Genomic DNA, 12503 nt, shown 5'->3' with positions numbered 1-12503 from the left:
TTTTATTTAGACCCTTTAAAAATTTTAAGATTTTAAATTAATAAAAGTAAAATTGCACTTAGTTCCCTTAAAATGAAAAAAAAATGATTTAATCCTTTAAAAATTATAAAGATATAAGCTATTAAAATGGTGAAATTCTATTTTTACTGTCGTAAAAATTACAAATTAATTTGAACCCTAAAATTTTCTGACTTTTCCCTGAAATAATATAAGTATTATTCAATAATCAAAAATTTTAATACTATATGAAATAATTTATACAATAAAAGTGTAGTAAATTTTCATTTCCTAATTTGACTTAGTAATTCATTTTAGCTTGCTTTCCAACAACCCAATTGTAAAATCCACATTCTAAAGTGAACACCAATCTTTTATATAATTCAATTTAAATTTATTATATACAAAATTTTATAATTAATGAATTATCATAAATTCATATACAAATGATTTTTTTAAAAAAATCACCATTCTCTCCTATACCCATTACCAATGACTTTCAGAAAATTAAATAAATAAACAATTATTAATTAATTAATTAAATCTAGGAAGTTTCCAAATTAATTATCTAAAATATATATAAAATTTTGCGTCTGGGTTCCATTTCAGATTACTTCCATTAATTCCTCCAGTTTTTGTTTTTATTTTCTGAGTTGACCAAGTAATAATATTATTATTTATTCATTAAATTACTACATAATTTGGTGGGAAGTGTTGAGATTTTCCCTGATTTCTTAAAATATTAAATAAAAATTTTAATTAAATTTTGACACTGTTTAAGTGGTGGCTGCTTGATTAAGTGTAATCATTAAATCCAATAAAAAATCATAATTAAATAATCTTTTACCTTTTTTAGATTCCGACCATCATTATATATAATTTAATTAACCCAAATTGAATTGAGCTTTTGAAACGTTCAATGCCGATTTGTGGGACACTGCTCTTTTTTTTAATTAATTGTTCATATATTTTTTGAATATGACATCCTTTAATTGTGTTTGACATTTTCTTTGTGCTTTTTATTTTATCCATTGACTTTCAATTAATTGTGAATGTTCATACGGTCCAACATTTTAGATTATATTGTTTAATTATTGAGGTTTTAATCGGATTAGTGATTAAACCGATTAATTTTCGATTTGGTTGATATAATCGAATTGTTTTTATAATATTTTATTAAATATGAAAGTGTATTTGTTTAATAATGTAAATAATGGTTTTGATTAGTCAGGTTTTGTAATTTTTGTTTAAATTTAACGTGATATTCGGATTCAAATGTAAAACGTAATGATTTGGAGATTAGAGTCAAATGATTGATTAAGTATAAAATAAAATATTTATTTAATAAAAATAAAATATTATATTAAGTATAAATTTTAATTTTTTAAAATAATAAGTTACGCTTGTCGATCGGCTTAGAGTGAACTTATGTAAGAAGATGAAAAAAACCCGACTTAATTCGTGAACATTTCTATATTTAGCTAGCACATATTTTTATGTTTTTTAAAATATTGTAAGGACGCTAGAGGTGATCATGGGTTAGGCTACTCGGTCCGGCCCGACGGTCCGCCTGAAAAATAGGAGGGTTCGGGTAAAAATATAGGCTCGAAATATGAGTTTGGGTAAAAAACGAGGCTCGTTTAGAAAACGGGCCGGGCCTCGGGTAAAACTTTTTTGGCCTAGACCCGGCCCGAATTATATATTAAATATATACTTTATTTTTAATCAAATATATATTTTATATATATTTAATATAGGTCGGGCCGGGCCGAGCTTGGGCTTAGCAATTTTCTTTCGGGCCAAGCTTGGACAAATTTTTAGACCCATATTTCGGGCCAGGCTTGGTCCTAGAAAATGGGCTTAAAATTTTATCTGGGTCCGGCCCGAACCTGTCCCGGCCCATGATCACCTCTAAAGGACGCGTGTAACCTAATAAACCCGGAAATAATTTTTAAAAACTGAGAAACTATAAAGGAATTATTTTTAAAACTTGGGTAAACTATTAGAAAAGTCACTTTTATTTGCCTCGGGTTACATTTTAGTCCTTTATGTTTCAAATGTTACGTTTTAGTCATTTACGTTATCGTGTTGTAATATTTTAGTCACTGAGCCGTTAATTGCCGTCAACAGTGTAACGATAAGATGATATGGCACGTTAAATCATAATTTCCAACGAAATCTTAGGTTAAATTCTACAAATAGTCCCTATATTTTTTTTTCATTTTGAGCAATTTAATTTTTTTTCTTTTATGTTCTTTTAACTTTTTTTTCCATTCTCTTCTTCTTGCCTCACTAAAAAAATTTAAATTATTTTAAAAAATAAAAGTATAGGGACTAGTTCAAAAATTTAAATTGCTCAAAACGAAAAAATATAGAGACCGGTTGTATAAATTAACTTAAAATTTTTGTTTAAAATGATAATTTAACGTGCCACGTCAGCTTACCGTTACACCGTTAACAACAATTAACGGCTCAGTGACTAAAATGTTATAAGGTGATAACGTAAGTGACTAAAACATAACATTTCAGACATAAGTGATTAAAATGTAACTTAAAGTAAACAAAAGCGACTATTTTAATAGTTTACCCTTAAAATCTTAAAAACAAAATGCAACGATGAATTATTTGTCTAACCCGACAAGACCGACCAACAAACAACTCTTTGAACGAGAGATTATCAACTAATTGAACAATACAAATAATATAAATTTAAACCTAAATCGAACCTTCAACATGTACAATATTATTTTCAATAAGGGTTTTGTTTCTCAACTCGAACGAAAAAAAAAAGAAATAAAGTTTAAGTAGGTAGTAAAGTGTAGACTATTAATGCATGGTGGAGAGGTTACGTAGCCATTAAACTTTAGAATAATGTTTTAAGTGAAGTAATTAATTGCATGAAAATAATGTTTAGGGGGACATAAAAAAGTAGAAGCAACTATTTTGTGATTAATTTAGTTAATCTTTTCAGTTAAGAGCGGCCACTTTTGCCTGCCAAAGCACAAACAAAGAAATGTGGGTAAAAATATTAGAAAATTTTTAACCCAATTATTTTTTTTATTTTAATTGAAATTTAGTCTTTAATATCAATTGATAAATTAATTGTCTAGAAAGAATATTGCTTGTCCCTACAGCTAGCAAAGTAGGCCTAGAAAAACATGTGTTTTTATTTTTAAATAATGTTGTGATGATTGAAATTATTTACCACATGGGAAGTGGATTTTAACTTAATTTTTCTTCTATTTCACTGTGATTAGTGAGGTAAAAAGAATAATAAAAAATTTTCTTAGTTTCCAAACACGCAGCTAAATATGACCAAAATTATGACATTCTGATCATTGCTTTTGCAGATTCAATGACTGAACCTAAATCTTAATTTAATGATATATTTTAAAATAATTGCATGAAAATACTATCGATTGAATTACTTTATAGTTTTTATATATTAGGAAAATTATTTATAGGTTGGTGAGAGATTATGGGTAGTTGTAGGCATTGTCTTAAAAAGAACAGAGAGGTAGGTAAGGGCACTAACCCTCTAAAATCAAAACTTGAGCTTTTAGCCTTCGAAAATTTATAAAATTTTAAGTAAATAAATGGTAAAATTATAATTTGATCCCTCAAATTTGATAAAATTTTGATTTTTTTTTTAAACTACAAAGATATATGTTAATGTAATGATGAAATTGTATTTTAACTTTTGTAAAATATATAACTCAATTTTACCTCAAAAAGAATTTTTGGCTTTGCATTACAAGTAATGGAAACAAGTAATACCTATCTCTTGAAGGAGAAGTAAAATATGATGGGATGAAATAAATTATTTAAAAATATATTTATTAAAAAATAAAAATTAAATGAAGCACTAATATAAAAAATTATATAATGTTTTAGGTTTGCTGTATTTTATTTTTATATAAAAATAAAAACAAACTTATTATAATATAATTTTTTTATTTATAAAATATTTTTATCATTTAAAGCTAAAAATTCTCAACTCATAATATCATTTTACAGATAAAAGTAATATTTAGTCTCTAAATTTGTTATTTTTAAATTTAGTCTCTAATTGTTTTTCCACATTCATCCTGGAACTTAGTATTTTTTTTCTTAGGTTGGTCTCTAAACTTAGATTCTATTTATGTGTAATGACATGACATGACATGACACTCATATCATCACTTGAAATTTTAAAATATATATAATATAAAAATACATGAATGTATAAAAATTTACAAAAAGAAATTATATATTTTTTAAAATTTTCACGAGATGATGTGGTACAATCTTAGATTGCTACATCATCACACTTTAACAGAATTCAAATTTAGGGACCAAATTGAAAAAATTCAAAAATCAAGATGGGAAAAGTTGACAAGCTCAGGGATTGAATGCCACGACATCCCCAAAAGTAATTTTGATTGTTTTTTAAACAATGAAAGAGTCCATTAGGCTCAAGCTTGAATTTTAAAAAAAAAAAATCTAATATTTAATTTATCATGATTCAACTCATAAACACTTCAGACAATCGAAATAATTTATATGTAACTATAGTCAATATGTATATCTGTTTAATATAATCTTTTGGGGTTAGTGTATTCCTTTAATATAATTATGAGCTTGATTAGGGTCTATTTTCTATGATGAAAGTTTGAATTTTTTTAAAGTTAATGTTTTTTATTTATGAGTTAGTGGCATATGATTTGGGTTGTAGGGTTTTATTTTTATTTTTGTTATAATTATGATTTTTGTATAAATTAATTTATATTATAGTTAAAATTTTCTAATTAATTGATATCACGATTCAATTAGACAATAATTAAATTAAAATATGACTAAAAATCTATGAGTTAATTTTTGTATTTAAATTTTCTTTGTGTCATGTTTAAAAACATAGGATTTATAATTGTTTGAATTAAGATAATTGCTCGAATTATTTACTACTGTTAACAATTTCGTTAATTCAGAACTAATTGTTGATATGATATTTTTTTTATTTTTGACTAAAGTTAGGGAGCTCTCTGTAATTAGTCCAAAACATTTTTTTATTGGCAACATAAGATTAAAGTTTGTAAGTTTTCTCTTTTTCCTTCTTCTTGTTTGTTTCTCGAGAAAAGAAACAGAGTAAAATGAGGATAATTTGGGCTCTTTTAAAACAATTAAACCTCACTCTTATGAACAACAACTAGTAAATGATACCATTACTACTCCTATTAATATTACCTTCCCAGGAAACAAAAATTAAAATAGTAAAACTTTAAAATTTTCTTTAATTAATATTTTAACAATAAAAATAAAGAAAAACTCTCCCGATTTATCTTAAACTCTGTCAGTTTCTTCTTTGGAGATCATTTGTGGAATTATCATTTACCAATTGTTTGACACTTTTTCTATGGCAGCAACGGCGTTTTAAATGTCAAAACCTCTTATTTCAATACTATTTTCTCATTCACCAATTGGTACTTTATTTTATTTTTTGACAAATTCAATATCTTTATAAATAAAACATAGAAAAATTGTTGATTTTGATATAACTTGTTGCTGAAATGAATTTGATTGTATAAATATTACTAGATTGTTAAGTCTTGCTTGATTTCCTGGAAAGTTGATTTTACAATATGAGCTTGATTAATGTAACGGTAAAATTGTATTTTAACTTTTGTAAAATATATAACTCAATTTTACCTCAAAAAGAATTTTGGCTTTGTATTACAAGTAATGGAGAACAAGTAATACCTATCTCTTGAAGGAGAAGTAAAAATATGATGGGATGAAATAAATTATGTAAAAATATATTTATTAAAAAATAAAAATTAAATGAAGTCTAATTAAAATGGTAAAATCGAAAGATAAAAAAATTATACAATGTTTTAGGTTTACTGTATTTTTATTTTTATAAAAAAATAAAACAAACTTATTATAATATAATTTTTTATTTATAAAAATATTTTTATCATTTAAAGCTCAAAATTCTCAACTCATACTATCATTTTACGGATAAAAGTAATATTTAGTCTCTAAATTTGTTAATTTTTTAGTTTAGTCCTTAATTTTTTTCCACATTAATCCTAGAACTTAGTATTTTTTCTTAGGTTGGTCTCTGAACTTAGATTCCATTTATGTGTAATGACATGACATGACACTTACATCATCACTTGAAATTTTAAAAAATATATATAATATAAAAATATATATGAAAGTATAAAAATTTACAAAAGAAATTATATATTTTTTTAAAATTTTCACGAGATGATGTGATATAATATTAGATTGCTACATCATCACACTTTAACATAATCCAAATTTAGGGACCAAATTAAAAAAAAATCAAGAATCAAGATGGGAAAAGTTGACAAGCTTAGGGATTGAATGCCACGACATCCCCCAAAAGTAATTTTGATTGTTTTTTAAACAATGAAAGAGTCCATTAGGCTCAAGGTTGAATTTAAAAAAAAAAAAATCTAATATTTAATTTATCATGATTTAACTCATGAACACTTCGGACAATCGAAATAATTTATAAGTAACTATAGCCAATATATATATTTGTTTAATATAATCTTTTGGGGTTAGTATATTTCTTTATTATAATTATGAGCTTCATTAGGGTCTATTTTCTATGATGAAAGTTTGAATTTTTTAAAGTTAATGTTTTTACTTATGAGTTAGTGGCATTTTTATTTTTGTTATAATTATGATTTTTGTATAAATTATTTTATATTATAATTAAATTAAAATATGACTAAAAAACTATAAGTTAATTTTTCTTTGTGTCATGTTTAAAAGCATAGGATTTATAATTGCTTAAATTAAGATAATTGCTCGAATTATTTACTCTGTTAAAAATTTCATTAATTTAGTAACTAATTGTTGACATGGTATTTTATTTTGACAAAGCTAGGGAGCTCTCTGTAATTAGTCCAAAACATTTTCTTTTTGGTAACATAAGATTAAAGTTTGTAAGTTTTCTCTTTTCCTTCTTGTTGTTTGTTTCTCGAGAAAAGTAATAGAGTAAAATCTGGATAATTTGGACTCTTTTAAAACAATCTAACCTCACTCTTATGAACAACAACTAGTAAATGATACCATTACTACTACTCCTATTAATATTACCTTCCCAGGAAACAAAAATTAAAATAGTAAAACTTTAAAATTTTCTTTAATTAATATTTTAACAATAAAAATAAAGAAAAGCTCTCCTGATTTATCTTCAACTCTGTTAGTTTTCTTTTGGAGATCATTTGTGGAATTATCATTTACCAATTGTTTGACACTTTTCTATGGCAACAACGACATTTTAAATGTCAAAACCTCCGATTTCAATACTATTTTCTCATTCACCAATTGGTAATTTTATTTTATTTTTGACAAATTCAATATCTTTATAAATAAAACATAGAAAAATTGTTGATTTTGGTATAGCTTGTTGCTAAAATGAATTTGATTGTATAAATATTACTAGACTGATAAGTCTTGCTTGATTTCCTCGAAAGTTGATTTCACAATATGAGCTTGATTACCTAGGGTTAAGAAGAACCTCATGGCAAACAACAAGACTGGAACCAAGACAAGAGAAATGGTGACCAAGATGTCAAGTTGAGGATGAAAGTGGGATTGGGTTGTTTTAAAAGAGCCAAAACTATCATCATTTCCCTATGTTATTTTTCATAGAAAACAAATAAGAAGAAGGAAAAAGAGAAATCTTACAAACGTTGTTCTTATGTTGTAAATAAACCAAAAAAAGCATTCTGAATTAATTACAAAGAGATCTATAGCTTTAGCCAAAAGTAAAAAAATGTCACATCTGCATTCCGTTAGCGGATTAACAAAATTTTTAACAACGGTGACCAATTTGAATAATTATCTTTAAGTTTTAGCTCGATTGGCAAGAACATTGTTGCCAATGTAAGAGAATGTAGGTTCGAGTGCACTGAAGTGCATTATCCCCCTATTTATAGGTTGGTGAGAGATTATGGGTAGTTGTAGGCATTGTCTTAAAAAGAACAGAGAGGTAGGTAAGGGCACTAACCCTCTAAAATTAAAACTTTTGCTTTTAGCCTTTGAAAATTTATAAAATTTTAAGTGAATAAATGATAAAATTATAATTTGATCCCTCAAAATTGATAAAGTTTTGATTTAATTTTTTTTAAAGCTACAAAGATATATGTTAATGTAATGGTGAAATTGTATTTTAACTTTTGTAAAATATATAACTCAATTTTACCTCAAAAAAGAATTTTTGGCTTTGTATTACAAGTAATGGAAAACAAGTAATACCTATCTCTTGAAGGAGAAGTAAAAATATGATGGGTTGAAATAAATTATGTAAAAATATAATGGGATGAAATAAATTATGTAAAAATATATTTGTAATACCCAATTTTAGCCCGGGCCCAAAACCATAAATGAATAGCAAATTTAAATAAATAAAAATTACAAATAATCCAGCCCAATACCGATAGCCCAATACCTAGCCTAAAACACAAAACAAGACACAGAAACCCTAGCTTCCCTTCCTCGGCGCCGCAACAACGGCCCCATCGCCCCCATGTCGCTGCTCCCACGCACAGCAGCCTTGCATGCATTCCGCACGCCGCAAACGTCTTCTCTCCAGTGCACCTGCCATGAAAAAACCGCAAGCACGACAAAATAACAGAAAAAAAATAAAATTAAAAAAGAGGGGATTTTTTTGGAGAGGGGAGAGGTTTCGGGATTTGTATAAAATTATTGAAATATATACAAAAATAGTGAATCAGAGAGGAATTGGAAGGTTTTTTTTATCTCTTTTCGAGTTTTCTTCTTCTGACTTTTTTTTATTTATTTTTTTAAAAAAAAAGGGTATAGTATTAAAAAAATAGAAGAATGCTTACCTGAAGGCCGAGGCTTATTCCTCTATCGCAATCGGAGGCTAGGCCGAAATCGGGGTTTGGAACGGTGGCGGTGGCTAAAATTTGGAACCCTAGCAGAGAAAGCTTGGGTTCATCAGTTTTGTTTTGAAGAAAATGGCAAAAAATGAATGTTTTAGAAAAAAAGTTGGTTTTATATAGGCATGAAGTGACGTTGTTTAGGGCCTATTTCAGCGGCCCCAATACGGCGCCGTATAGGACTATACCCGCATGCGTGACCCGACCAGCCTTAGGATCAGCGTGTTTTTGCTGGTGGGGATATTTGCATGATCGATCCCTCTATTTTTGAGTCGCTTTCAATATAGTTTTTTTCATATATTTTCAATTTAAACCACATGTTTTATTTTTGTTTCAAATTGATCCCACCCGAAAACGCTGCGTATAGAGGGATCTGGCATATTTATTTGTTTACTCCCTGATGTTTCCAGCTTATTACGATTTAGTCCATAACTTATGGGGTTTCAATTTTCTCGATAAATTAAATACACGACTCTTTTCAAACGTTTTTTAAATCTCGGGAATTAATAAAAGATTGTGTTCTAACTTACGGAATATGGTCTTTTCTAAAACTTGAGATAATTACATATCTTTTTAAATAAATTTTTCGGCATTCTCGTATCGGGAATTTTGGGCATTGCGTCCTAACTTACGGGATGTAATTCTCTTTCTCGATTAACGTGAAAATATGTCTTTGTCTCAAAAAATTCTCAATGTTTTGACGAAGGATCATATTTTTAAAACTCTTCAAAATTTTCAATCTTCGGCACTAAGACACTAATTAATCAACTAGGTACCAATTTTTGGGCGTTGTGAAGGTGCTAATCCTTCCTCGTACGTAACCGACTCCCGAACCCGTTTTCTGTTTTTCATGGACCAAAATTGTTGTTTTGATAAAATCAAGTTGTTTATTAAAAACAACCGTTTTATGAGGTGACCCAATCACACCTTATAAAAAAGATTGATGGCAACTCTCATACTCGTTTTTATTTTCGAAATCCAAGTCGATCTCATTTTCAAATTTCAAAAAAAATGGTTTCGACAATATTTATTAAAAAAAATAAAAATTAAATATAGCTCTAATTAAAATGGTAAAATCGGAAGATAAAAAAATTATATAATGTTTTAGGTTTAATGAATTTTATTTTTATATAAAAATAAAACAAACTTATTATAATATAATTTTTTATTTATAAATTTTTTATCATTTAAAGCTCAAAATTCTCAACTCATAATATCATTTTACGGATAAAAGTAATATTTAGTCTCTAAATTTGTTAGTTTTTTAGTTTAGTCCCTAGTTTTTTTCCACATTAATCCTAGAACTTAGTATTTTTTTCTTAGGTTGGTCTCTAAACTTAGATTCCATATATGTGTAATGACATGACATGACACTCACATCATCACTTGAAATTTTAAAAATATATATAATATAAAAAATATATGAAAGTATAAAAATTTACAAAAGAAATTATATATTTTTTAAAAATTTTCACGAGATGATGTGATACAATCTTAGATTGCTACATCATCACACTTTAACATAATCCAAATTTAGGGACTAAATTAAAAAAAATTCAAGAATCAAGATGGGAAAAGTTGACAAGCTCAGGGATTGAATGCCACGACATCCCCAAAAGTAATTTGATTGTTTTTTAAACAATGAAAGAGTCCATTAGGCTCAAGGTTGAATTTAAAAAAAGAAAATCTAATATTTAATTTATCATGATTCAACTCATGAACACTTCGGACAATCGAAATAATTTATAAGTAATTATAGCCAATTTGTATATTTGTTTAATATAATCTTTTGGGGTTAGTATATTTCTTTATTATAATTATGAGCTTGATTAGGGTCTATTTTCTATGATGAAAGTTTGATTTTTTTAAAGTTAATGCTTTTATTTATGAGTTAGTGGCATTTTTATTTTTGTTATAATTATGATTTTGTATAAATTAATTTGTATTATAATTAAATTAAAATATGACTAAAAAACTATAAGTTAAATTTTCTTTGTGTCATATTTAAAAGCATAGGATTTATAATTGCTTGAATTAAGATAATTGCTCAAATTATTTACTACTGTTAAAAATTTCATTAATTTAGTAACTAATTGTTGACATGGTATTTTTATTTTTGACAAAAGCTAGGGAGCTCTCTGTAATTAGTCCAAAACATTTTCTTTTTGGTAACATAAGATTAAAGTTTGTAAGTTTTCTCTTTTCCTTCTTGTTGTTTGTTTCTCGAGAAAAGTAATAGAGTAAAATGAGGATAATTTGGACTCTTTTAAAACAATCTAGCCTCACTCTTATGAACAACAACTAGTAAATGATACCATTACTACTCCTATTAATATTACCTTCCCAGGAAACAAAAATTAAAATAGTAAAACTTTAAAATTTTCTTTAATTAATATTTTAACAATAAAAATAAAGAAAAACTCTCCTGATTTATTTTCAACTCCGTCAGTTTCCTTTTTGGAGATCATTTGTGGAATTATCATTTACCAATTGTTTGACACTTTTTCTATGGCAGCAACGGCATTTTAAATGTCAAAACCTCTTATTTCAATACTGTTTTCTCATTCACCAATTGATACTTCTTCTTTTTTTTGACAAATTCAATATATTTATAAATAAAACATAGAAAAATTGTTGATTTTGGTATAGCTTGTTGCTAAAATGAATTTGATTGTATAAATATTACTAGACTGATAAGTCTTGCTTGATTTCCTGAAAAGTTAATTTCACAGTATGAGCTTGATTACCAAGGGTTAAGAAGAACCTCATGGCAAACAACAAGGGTGGAACCAAGACAAGAGAAATGGTGATCAGGATGTCAAGTTGAGGATGAAAGTGGGATTGGGTTGTTTTAAAAGAGCCAAAACTATCATCATTTCCCTATGTTATTTTTCATAGAAAACAAATAAGAAGAAGGAAAAAAGAGAAATCTTACAAACGTTGTTCTTATGTTGTAAATAAACCAAAAAAAAACATTTTGGATTAATTACAAAGAGATCCATAGCTTTAGCCAAAAGTAAAAAAAATGCCACATCTGCATTCCGTTAGTTGATTAACAAAATTTTTAACAACGGTGACCAATTTGAGCAGTTATCTTAATTAGAGTGACTGAAATGAAAAAAAATAGAGTAACCTAAATAGGAACAACACTATTTTAAAGTGACTTGCTGTGTAGTTGTTCTCACGAGTTGGTGGGACATCAAAGCAATTGAAAAGTGATTAAAAATATATAATTTTAAGGGATAATTTTGTTTTAAAAAGGATTTTTATGAAATCAAAGTTCATGGACTAATTTAAAAAAAAACTGTCGATTTATAGGACTAATGTAATTTTTTTTTTCAAAAACCAATGTGAAAAAAGTTTCCAAATTGAGTACGTTTTTTAAAAATAATTTTATATTAAAAATCATATAAAGAGGGAAAAATAATAATTGTAAAAACCTTCATTCATTTAGCTTTGGTCTCATTTTAAGCTGAGAAATCTGGATTCTGTCGAATTAATTGAGACAATTAATGGGCCTCGCCCAAGCCCACTCACTGTCATTGATTATCTTCCTAATGGCAGCAACAACATTTTAAATGC

Source organism: Gossypium raimondii, chromosome 3, assembly GCF_025698545.1.
Source record: "Gossypium raimondii isolate GPD5lz chromosome 3, ASM2569854v1, whole genome shotgun sequence".
NCBI lineage: Eukaryota > Viridiplantae > Streptophyta > Magnoliopsida > Malvales > Malvaceae > Gossypium > Gossypium raimondii.
This window is presented reverse-complemented; position numbering follows the sequence as displayed.